Here is an 11702-nt window from a genome sequence, read left to right as displayed (position 1 = left end):
TGAATAGACTTAATGATAAAACTAAATTCAGAGGAACCGACATGTTTAGCTTGAATAGATTTGACAACAAATTGACAATCACTTTCAAAGGTAACATGAGAGAAATGAAAGGAAATAACATGTTGGATTGCTTCCTTCAAAGCGAAGGCTTTGGCTTCAAAGACTAGAAAAAAAAACCACATCCCAAGATACACCTGCTCTGATTAATATCACCAAGTGATCCCTTAAGCACCACCCTCTATTAGTAGTACCACAAACATTATTAAAACCTGCATCAACATTGCACTTCACCTGATTAATCATAGGCAGAATCCAAACATCTGAATTATTATTAGTAGCACACACAATATGCTCCTCTCTAGCTAAAAACCAATCATATCAATTGTGATAGGCTTGTAAATCAATTATTATAGCATCTTCTCGAGAATCTTGCCAAACCACGTTATTCCTACTTCGCCAAAGAACCTTAAGCAAAACAGCAAATCTACCTGCATCCCTACGGTCCTCACGGCTACAAACGTAAAAAATAAGGGACTTAGCATCATGAAATGTATGTATGCGAGGTTCAATTATAGATGACAAACCTGCTGCCCGCCAACTTGGAGAAGTAGAAACGCATCCTAAAAAGACATGCCACTCATCTTCATCTTCTAATTCACACCAAGGACATAAAGACGGGCAATGAACATGATGTTGTTGCAACTTAGAGCGAGTCGGAAGGTAGCCCCTACAAATTTGCCTTAACAAATGCTTAGCTCTAGATGGCGCGAAAATGTTCCACAACTTCTTCCAATTACCCTCAATACCATGGTGCCGAGTGCTACTTTGCAACTTTCTCCAAAGTCTATACCCTGATTTCACACTAAATTCACCATTCTGCTCCTCTTTCCAAACCAACCTATCTTCCACAACATCCTCCACTAAAGGAACTCTAAGAATAACTTCATCCCCCACATGGTCAAAAAGATGGTTCACCTTACCCACATCCTATTGCTTGACGTTGGGGAGCAAATGATCTTTAACGTAAAGATCATGCACACCTTATACTTGTGGACCATTAACCCACCAACTTCCTTTCTCACGGAGCCACGGGTCATACGTAACCTTAATGTTATTCCCTTCTCCTATGCTCCACCTACTTCCAAGCTTTAGAACATCCTTAGCTATCCACAAACTCCTCCAAACAAAACTCGGATTGTTACCAACCTTAGATTCAAAATAAGAGGAACGAGGAAAATACCTTGCTTTAAAGATTCTAGCCACAAGAAAATTGGGTTTTTCCAAAAGATTCCAACCTTATTTTGCTACCATAACCATGTTAAAGGCTTTGAAATCCCTAAATCCTATACCTCCCTCACTTTTCAACATAGTCATCCTCTCCTAAGCCAGCCACCTTATACCTTTGTTCTTACGACCATCCCCCACCAAAATGAATTAAGTATTTTTTTCAATATCGTTCACCACCCTATCCGGAATCAAATAGACACTCATAATGTAGGCCAGAATCGATTGAAGCACTAATTTAATCATAACCTCTTTCCCCGCTTTAGATAAAGATCTACCACTCCAAGAGTTGATTCTTTTCTATATCTAATCCTTAATAAAAGAGAACACCGCCTTCTTTCTTTTACCAATCATTGAAGGTAGACCCAAGTATGTCCTTGTACCCAAAACACGTCTCACCCCCATCACTTTGGCTAAATCCTCTTGAGCTGGCACACTCAAATTATAGCTAAAAAACACTTCGGATTTAGATAGGTTGGTCACTTGACACGTCGCCTCTACATAAGTATTAAGAATGTCCATAAGATTTGACACCTCCATTAGGTTTGCCTTGCAAAATAAAAAACAATCGTCAGGAAAATGCAAGTGGGACACACTAGGTGCCCCCTGCAAATATGAGCTCCATGAAGATATCCACGGGAAATGGCGCCTCTAATAAGAGTAGAAAGGCCTTTAGAGACAAGGATGAACATGTATGGTGACAAAGGATAGCCTTGTCTCAGTCCTCTTCTTGGAATAATGGGTCCAACTCTATCTGAGTTAACAAGAACAAAATAATGCACCAAAGTTACACACATCAAAAGCCAATGGGTTCATCTCTCATCAAATCCCAGGAAAAGCATAATACCTCTAAGGAACCCCCAATCAACCCTATCATAAGCTTTACTAATATCGATCTTTAACGCCATGTTGCCTATGTTACCACTCGTCTTCCTTTTTAAAGCATGAATAATTTCCGTAGCCACCATAGCGTTGTCAAGAATGGACCTCCCTTCGAAGAAAGTCGGTTGCTCCTCCGAAACACACTTATCCAAAACCAATTTCAAACGATTAGCTAACAATTTGGTAACTAGCTTGTAGACAACATTACAGAGAGAGATGGGTCGCAGGTCCTTCATATCTTTTGGATTAGCACATTTAGTAATAAGACAAATGTTAGTCTCATTGAGCTCTAATGGAAAAAAACCTTTGTCCAACCACGTAGAAGCTGCCTAGAAGATATCGTCACCACATAAATTCCAAAAGTGTTGATAAAACGTCGGGTTAAACCCGTCGGGACCCAGAGATTTATCAGGATGCATCTGTATAAGGGCTTCATATAGTTCAGCTTTGGTAATATGAGATAGCAGCTTGCAATTATCATTCCGCGATATAACTGGTTGAATACAACTCAAAACCGGATCATACTCCCCCTGCCTGGCTTCAAAATGCTCTTCAAAATAGGATTTTGCGATACGACACAGATCCTCTTGACCTTTTGCCACAACCCCTGCCTTATCAATAAGCATATCTATTCTCTTGAAGTTCTTCCGCACTGTAGCAGACCTGTGAAAGAACTTAGAATTTGAATCGACATATCGTAAGCAATTCATTTTAGCTCTTTGTTTCCAAAAAATTTCCTCCCAGATCAATATTTTGTTAAACTCCCTTTTCACCTCAATGAATCTACTTGTCGTACCCTCATCATTCAACATTCTCGCAGCTTCCATGGCTTCTATATGTAGTGACAGATTGTGGCGCTGTTGTTTATAATTCACCTTATTCCAACTAGATAACTCCTTCGCACGGTTACTAATTCATTTTAGCACTCCACCATTTCCTCAACATTCCAGCCTTTCCTTACAGCATTATCCAGTTCCTCATCTTTTAACCAAGCATTCTCAAATCTGAAGGAGTAATTCGTAAGACGATTTCGTTGGAGCGGATCCCAGTGCAGCAAAATGGGACTATGGTCGAAGTGAGAGGACAGAAAATTGAAAAATTTTAGCATCCGGGAAGTTGTCCAACCAGTCTTGCGTCACGAGGGCACGATCTAACCGTTCTTCAATAACATGTTCAGCTTACTTTTAATCCAAGTGAAAGGATGACCTTCCAATTGAATATCCAATAGGTTGCAGTCGGTAACAACTTCACGAAAGCCTGCGTACAGCAAGTTGGGATGTTGGTGAATACCGACTTTATCATGTTGCAAAAGTAAGTCATTGAAATCTCCAATGACGCACCAAGGAGCATTAAACAAATCTCTAAGTTCACGTAACATATCCCACGCCTCTCTTCTACGGTTTCTCTCCGGATAGTCATATTAACACGTAAGACGCCATTCCCCCTTCACCTCGTCTTCAACCATTAAGTTAACAAAATTCCTAGAGAAATTCACAATACTGCATTTAACAGTATCCTTCCACAGCACCGCCAAATCTCTGCTTCTTCCAACGATATCAATAGATAAGAAAGAATCAAACTTCAACATAACATAGACACTCTCAAGCTTCTGTTTTTTCGACAATGTTTCCGATAGGAACAAAACATCAGGATGATGTTTTTGTAGCGATTTATCGCAAGTTCGGAATTGCATGCAGGTTGCTCAAGCTCTGGCGATTCCAGTTTAGAATCTTCATTCGTCCCGACAGTCCTGACTACCAGGACCTTCCGATAAAAAAGTATGGGATGCTTCTACACTTTTTGTACTGTTGCTAGGAACTTGTTCCCTTCACCTCTTACGTTCCAATTGACCTTCACCGTATTCTCCTTCGATAACATCAGAGTGGGAGGGTTGGATAACAAAATTCATATGAGTCTTATCATAATTAGAAGTAGCAAGGTTGTGTTGTATTGTATGGTTATTTGTTGTATGTTTAGAACTGGTATTTTTTGGTTTAAATTTGTGGGGTCTGGGGTTTACGGTGTTGGTTTTTGTGGTTGTAAATTGCTGGTATAGTTGGATTTTGTAACGTGTTTGGGCTAGGAGAAAATGATATGGGCATGTTTCAATATTTCATGATTCTGCAAGGTGGAGATTTGTGGGCTTAGGATTGGATGGGTTAAAAATGGTGGGCCATTAGAGTTTTGTCTTATAAATAGGGTAGGGTTAAACAGCCACGCAGGCATGACAAAAATCGTGTTTAATAGAGGGTGACAACACCATTAATTGCTGATGATTGTTTTGTCTGACTATCACTTTGAACTAGAAGCACTATTGAATCTCCAATTCTCCACCCTAAGATCATTAGACCATCCCCTAATTTCATTGTCTTCCTCCTATGTGAATCGAATTTCACACCTTTGTTCAGAGTGTCTCAATATTCCACATACAAAACAAAAAAGTCCTAGGTTTTCATAGTTAAAAATAACTGTGCACCACTCTCCACCTTTGTTTTTAACTCTAGTATTCTTCTTTAATGGTTGTTGGACATCCACTTTCACTCTCAATCGCATATACTGCCTCCAGAAACTTGAGTTGTTATTCTTGTCATACTCCACAAATATGCCAATGTAATTAGCAATTGTTTTTCCCATTTTCTCCAACATTAGACCTGTGGGGAGATTATGAACCTGTATCCAAAATTCAACAAGGAACAGTGGGATATTTTCAATCTTTACTCCAATTTGTACTCTCTCAATGATCAGCAAATGACTACCGAAAGTCCACGACCCTCCTTTCAGTGCCGCCACCATGTCTAACTTGTGACAAAATTGAAACAAGAACAACCCTTCCAAAGCTTTCTTGATAATAACCCCCTTGACCGGACGCCACATATCTGCCACTCTCTTCTTTATATACATAACATGGATCGGTTTATCACACAAAAATCTTCCTATAAGACACAATCGTAGATCACCTGCATCTACACCGTCTTCCTCCACATCAAAGCAAAACCCCCCTTCATCGTCATCCTCTAATGTTTGTGCAGACAAATGCGGGAATGAGGAATTAACATTCCATATTCATACTCTAAATTTTGATGAATTCCTCCCTTGATTTGAATGAAAATTCAAAATTCCCACATCTAAAAAAACTTGATTTAAGGAATTTAAGAATGAACATAATAAAATTTATTATATTATTATTATTTTAAATTTTTTTAACATGAACACTTTTAATACTTTCATATTAATAACAGTATTAGAATTAAACTATATATATATATATATATATATATATATATATATATATATATATATATATATATATATATATATATATATATATATATATATTTATTTCATATTAAATATATATTTAAAATCTAAAAAGGAATAAAATATATAAAATTTTGAGAGTCAAATGAAATTTAATGTTAAAGTAAAAATCACAATATTTTATCATTATAATATACTTTTTATGTCAATATATAAGAAAGTAATTTCATTCTTACTCTTTACCAAAAAAAATCAAATACAATTTGAAATTCTATAATATGGCATTTCATACAAATCAATCCTACCTATATGTTTTATGCATTATTTTGATCATCAGTTCAGGTAAGGATAGAAGTCAGTTTTATCTTTTGAATTGTATTCTTTTTATCTTTTGAATTGTATTCTTTTGTACAATTTACTTACTTCAATTGAAAACTCTTATTGTAAGTTATATTGTGCTGATAGTCCACCTATTCAAATGGAAGAAAAATTATAGTTTTAAAACCAATATAAATCAACAACTCTTTTATATAGTTGTATTTTTTTTCTTATTTGATTTAAACAGAATACCTAGATCAATGATGATTTGTTTATATTAAACATACTAAGTTGCATAATCAATGCATATGTTAAAATAACATTTACTTGAAATTATTTTTTCATAAAAGAATATGATTTCGTTTGTATAACATCTTTATCTTTTGAATGATTCAGGATCTGTTACCAGTATTGTGGTTCCTCCGGGGGGAGTATGTATAGGACCTTGCTTGCGATAAGGATTGTCATGCTAAAGGATTTGAAAAAGGTGGACAATGTTTTACTCGTCTTGTAACGGCAACTTGTTGTTGTTTTCACAAATGAGTTTAAAATGTATGTAACAAAAATATGATGTATGATTGTCATCAAAATAAATAAAAGATGTGCTTGAATCTGGCTTTTAAACTTATAACTTGCAAGAATTGTGGAAAACTTATGAAATCACATACATAGATGTTCGATAACTAAGAAAACTTAAAATATGTAACAAAAATATGATGTATGATTGTCATCAAAATAAATAAAAGATGTGCTTGAATCCAACATGAGTGTAACAAGGCGTAAAGATTTCCCATAGGAAAGATGGAAATGAGGTTGTGGTAGGAATTGTAAAAGAGGGGTTTGTGGGATAGGTAGGAGGAATACTCCATGGATGATATGAAGGTGTATGAGAAGGGTAATCCATAGGAGGATTTGAGTACATGGATGAAAGCACCAATTGATAGGAAGATTCCTATCAAAACTATGAAATTAGGGTTTTCTACACTAAAGGGGAAGAACACTAAAAGCTAAGAGAATTAAAATAAAAGATAAGATAAATGTCATTGATTTCTTTCATACCTTTCAAAGTCTCAAAGGACTACATATATAGTCCTCATAGTGATATTAAACTAGAAGGCCCAAACACTATAAAAATCCCAATTACATAACAATACAAATAAAAGAACTACTAATATAAATTAGACATTAATTTAAATAACTAAATTATTTATCTAAATAATTTCTCTTCTCTATCATTTAACTTGCAATGGAAAACTTATGAAATCACATACACAATGTTCTATAACTATGAAAATTTAAAATATGTCATTAATTAGTGCAATGTTGGACTTAAATCGTAAATATATGAGTTAGGCAATACGTAGTTTAGAAAAACAATAAAAAAATTTAAGATTAAAAAATTATTAATTATTTTCTATAAAAATAAATGATTAATTGAACATTTTTCTCTATAAAATTATTAAATCTTAAATATGTTTTCTAAATTGAACATTTTCTTGTAGAAGTCGATACTTGATTATCTAATTTAATTAGGAAGCCTTAGTCTAGTGATTTTGTTACTAGCATATCTTCATTTGGTAATGTTATGAAAAAAACTTTGTATTCTTACAATGTACCTCCAAAATTGGCTCCGACGGAAGTTGAGTATTATTCCTCTAATTCAAGATAATCATTGTGACATGCATCATTAATTAAACCTTGTATCCTATTAACTTCAACAGTAGCTTAAGTGACTTTAAGATGAATATTTCCAAAAGTCTTTTTATTTTATTTCTTAATAATATGTCTAAGAGATCCCCGTTTAGCAGATAAAATAAACATAGGGAGACCAACTGCACTAGTATATCAATTATCATTAATCAGTTGTCTACAAATATCATCCATAGCCTAAACCTTCAAAAATTTGAATGACCTAGCGGGATCAAACCCATCTTTTTTATAACGGAGAAGAATAAGGTAATGGTTTGAGTGACTCTTGATCTAAGTGAAGCAATTGACTATGTTCCAATTATCAAGTCAATTCTAATTACAAATGGCTCTGTCAAGCATAACAAAAAAGTAAGCAACACATTTCCTCCCATTGACTAGAGTAAATTTTGTCAAATATATATATATGTGGCAATTGATAAAGAAGTGTTGATACTAGAAGCTCGTCAATTGATAAAGGAGTGTTGATACTAGAAGCAATTGCAATAAAAATAGCTGATTCCCAATATTCTAAAAGAAGAACATGAATCCTGAACCATACTTAAGCATGTGCAATCTTCAAATTTTTTGGTCTAAAATTTAGTGTCCGTGCAGACAAAACAAATGCAGGGGTGAGAGATTAACATCCCATGTTCATACACTCTAAATTTTGTTGAAATCCTCCATTGATTTGAATGAAAATTCAAAATAGTCATATCTAAAAAAATTGATTTAGTAGGAACACGATAATTTTCTTTACAATCTGATTTAAGGGATTTAAGAATGAATATAGTAAAATTTATTATAAGTGAAATACTCTTTGTGGTCCTTTATGTTTACCTCAGGGTCCATATTGGTTCCTTAATTTTTAAAAGTGTCAAATAGTCTCTTATTTATTCAAACAATGTCATTTAAGTTCTTTACGTTCAATTTTCACAAACGGCGTGAATTTTTGCACGGGCGACATCCGATATGGCATCTCTCTGTAAGTGTGGCATCTGACTTGACATATATTTATCATCAAGGTCATCAAAATTCCAAAAAAAAAAAAATTCTAAAATTTTTCATTAGACAGGATTCAAACCCAATTCATGTTGGTAGGTGTCAAACATTGTAACATGACACCTTCGATAACTCTTTACCGTATATTTGTATATAAAATTCATTGTTGAATTGAAAGATATTATCATATAGATCATGTCTATAAAATTCAACATCAATCAGAAATTATTTGATATATCAACGAGATACATAAAAACTAACGTCTTACAAAACTTCATGAAGACCATTAATTTTTATCATTCTCTTTAACATATCAAATGATTTCCAATTGTTATGAAATTGTATAGACATGGTCTATATGATAATATCATTCAATCCAACGGTAATTTCACTATACGGACATGGAGTGAAGAATTATCAAAGATGTCATGTTAATAAATTTGACACATTCGTGTTTATATATATATATATATATATATATATATATATATATATATATATATATATATATATATATATATATATATATATATATATATATATATATATATATATATATATATATATATATATATATATATATATATGTGTGTGTGTGTGTGTGTGTCTCTCTCTCTTACTTTAATATAATATATATTTGACTGTGTTTATGAGTGTATATTATTTATTTTTCATATTTAATATATATTTAAAGGAGTTTGTTAGCGTCGACCCACTTATTTTTATGAATGTCTATTTTAATAAATTTTAACTTAAAAAATGGTCAAATGCACCTTAAGGTGCATGTTGCTAAAACAAACATTCATAAAAATAAGTTGGTGTATTTTAGCAAACTTTAACTAAAAATAGTTAAATACATCCTAAAGTGTATGTTGCTAAAATAGAAATTCATAAAATCAAGTTGGTCTATGTTAGCAAATCTCATATTTAAATATCTAAAAAGAAATAAAACATATAAAATACTTAGAGTCAATTGAAATTTAATTAATGATATTAATGTTAAAAGTAAAAATTATAATATTTTATCATTATAATACATTTTTGATGCCTATATAAAGAAGTAATTTATGCTTACTCATTAAAAATATATATATATATATATATATATATATATATATATATATATATATATATATATATATATATATATATATATATATATATATATATATATATATATATATATATATATATATATATATATATATATATATATATATATATATATATATATATATATATATATATATATATACAAGTTGAAATTCTATAATATGGCATTTCACACAAATCAATCCTATCTATTTGTTTTATGCATTATTTTGATCATCAGTTCAGGTAAGGATTGAAGTCAGTTTTATCCTTTGAATTGTATTTTTTTTGTACAATTAAAATAACTTATTGTAAGTTATATTGTATTGAATGCTGATACTCCACCTATTCAAATGGAAGAAAAATTATAATTATACAACCAATACGAATCAACAACTCTTTTATATTTTATATAGTTGTAATTTTTTTTTTTGATTTGATTTAAAAAAAAAAAAATATACCTAAATCAATAATAACTTGTTTATGTAAACATACTAAGTTGCTTAATCAATGCATATGTCAAAATAACATTTAATTGAAATTATATTTTTTATAAAACAAATGATGTCGTTCACTCATTTATATAATATTTTTATCTTTTGAATGATTTAGGATATGTTATTAGTATCGTGGTTCCTCCGGGAGGAGTATGTATAGGACCTTGTATTGCAACTTGCGACAAGGACTGTCTCGCTAAAGGATTTGAACAAGGTGGACAATGTTTTGCTCATGTTCTAAAGGCAATTTGTTGTTGTTTTCACAAATAAGTTTAAAATGTATGTAACAAAAATATAATGTATGATTGTCATCAGAATAAATAAATGATGTGTTTGAATCTGCTTTTAAACTTACAACTTGACAAGAATTGTGGAAAACTTATGAAATCACATATACAGATGTCCTATAACTATGAAAACTTAATGGACTATTGATGTATTATCATATATCATCATCTCTTAAAATATGCCATTAATTATTGTAATGATAGACTTAAAAACTTAAATATGTGGGTTAGCCAATACGTAGTTTTTTTATTAAAAAAACTATATAAATATCTAAGATTTAAAAATAAAAATAAATGATTAATCTTCAAGTTAAAAACATTCTATAAAGAAAAGTTGTATTCGAGGAAAAAAATAAGAGACTATTAAAAAACGGAAAATTTCAATGGGCATGAGAATGATACTATTTTTGTAAAAATGTTAATTTTAGTAAAAACAATTTCTTAATTGTCTACAACTTTTTTTATATTTAATTTATAGATTTTATTGATGAAATAAACAAATTAGAGTCATATTGTTTTTTTATAAGGATTTACTTTTATAAAAAAATTAAAAATGGCTTTACTCTCAAATATTCTCTTTTTAAATATAGGGAAAATAACTTTTTCGCCATTGCTATATAGACGATATTTGAAGAAAAAAAACCCGTGAGAAAAAGTTGCATAGATTGCCCTAACTTTTTCAAAATATTTTAATTTTAACCTTAAGCAGGACACATCATCAAAAATGTTGATGTGACATCACCCTTTATTATTTTTAATTCAGAATTTATGCCACATGTGTTTATTCTCTAATGAAAAGTCCAAATTTTCCTTGTACATAAAATAACACAAACACACCTTCAGTTCAAAATCCATCGCGTTCATCTTATCCCAATCCAAGTTCTTCTCCTTCATTCTAAACCCATTTCTGCAACTAGCAAGGAGTACAATGCAACAGACTCAAAGTAGTCCAACTCGTCCTCTGAAGCTTAGATCTTGGTCGCGTCTTCGCTCCTCACACATTAACCCCCCTCGAGCAGCTCCGCGTTCTTAGAGAAAGTGAGGCTTGGGCGATAAAATAGAATTTAGATAAAATAAAGAAGTGGGTAGAATTATGAGGAATTAAGGGAATTAGTGAGAATTAATAAAATAAAACAAAATAAAGTTTTATTTTAAATAGAACAGAAGGACGAGAGATTGAGAGTACATAGATGTTTTGGGAAATAAGGAGTAAGAAGAGACTGGAGGAAACCCTAAGGGAGCAAGTGAAGAAGAGAACCTCCATCGCTAAAGTTTGAATCTTTTTTACAAATTCGAGGTAAGGGGAGATGTTCAATATATGGATGTTTAAGCATGAGGGGTAGTGGGGAGTCTTTATCCTCTTTCCTTTTTCTCTTTTATTTTCCTTCATTGATGA

General features: G+C 31.9%; 2 long non-coding RNA genes across 2 annotated transcripts; both read left to right on the top strand.

Annotated features, from left to right (window-relative positions):
* The first annotated feature begins 5665 nt into the window (after window positions 1-5665).
* Window positions 5666-6373, top strand: LOC131606202 (uncharacterized). Its single transcript, XR_009284760.1, has 2 exons — window positions 5666-5766; window positions 6139-6373. It is a non-coding gene; the product is annotated as an uncharacterized LOC131606202 (long non-coding RNA).
* A 3307-nt stretch (window positions 6374-9680) lies between these two features.
* Window positions 9681-10376, top strand: LOC131606201 (uncharacterized). Its single transcript, XR_009284759.1, has 2 exons — window positions 9681-9768; window positions 10135-10376. It is a non-coding gene; the product is annotated as an uncharacterized LOC131606201 (long non-coding RNA).
* Window positions 10377-11702: the final 1326 nt, after the last annotated feature.

The sequence above is a fragment of the Vicia villosa genome, linkage group LG5 (genome assembly GCF_029867415.1).
Source record: "Vicia villosa cultivar HV-30 ecotype Madison, WI linkage group LG5, Vvil1.0, whole genome shotgun sequence".
Classification (NCBI taxonomy): domain Eukaryota; kingdom Viridiplantae; phylum Streptophyta; class Magnoliopsida; order Fabales; family Fabaceae; genus Vicia; species Vicia villosa.
This window is presented reverse-complemented; position numbering and strand designations above follow the sequence as displayed.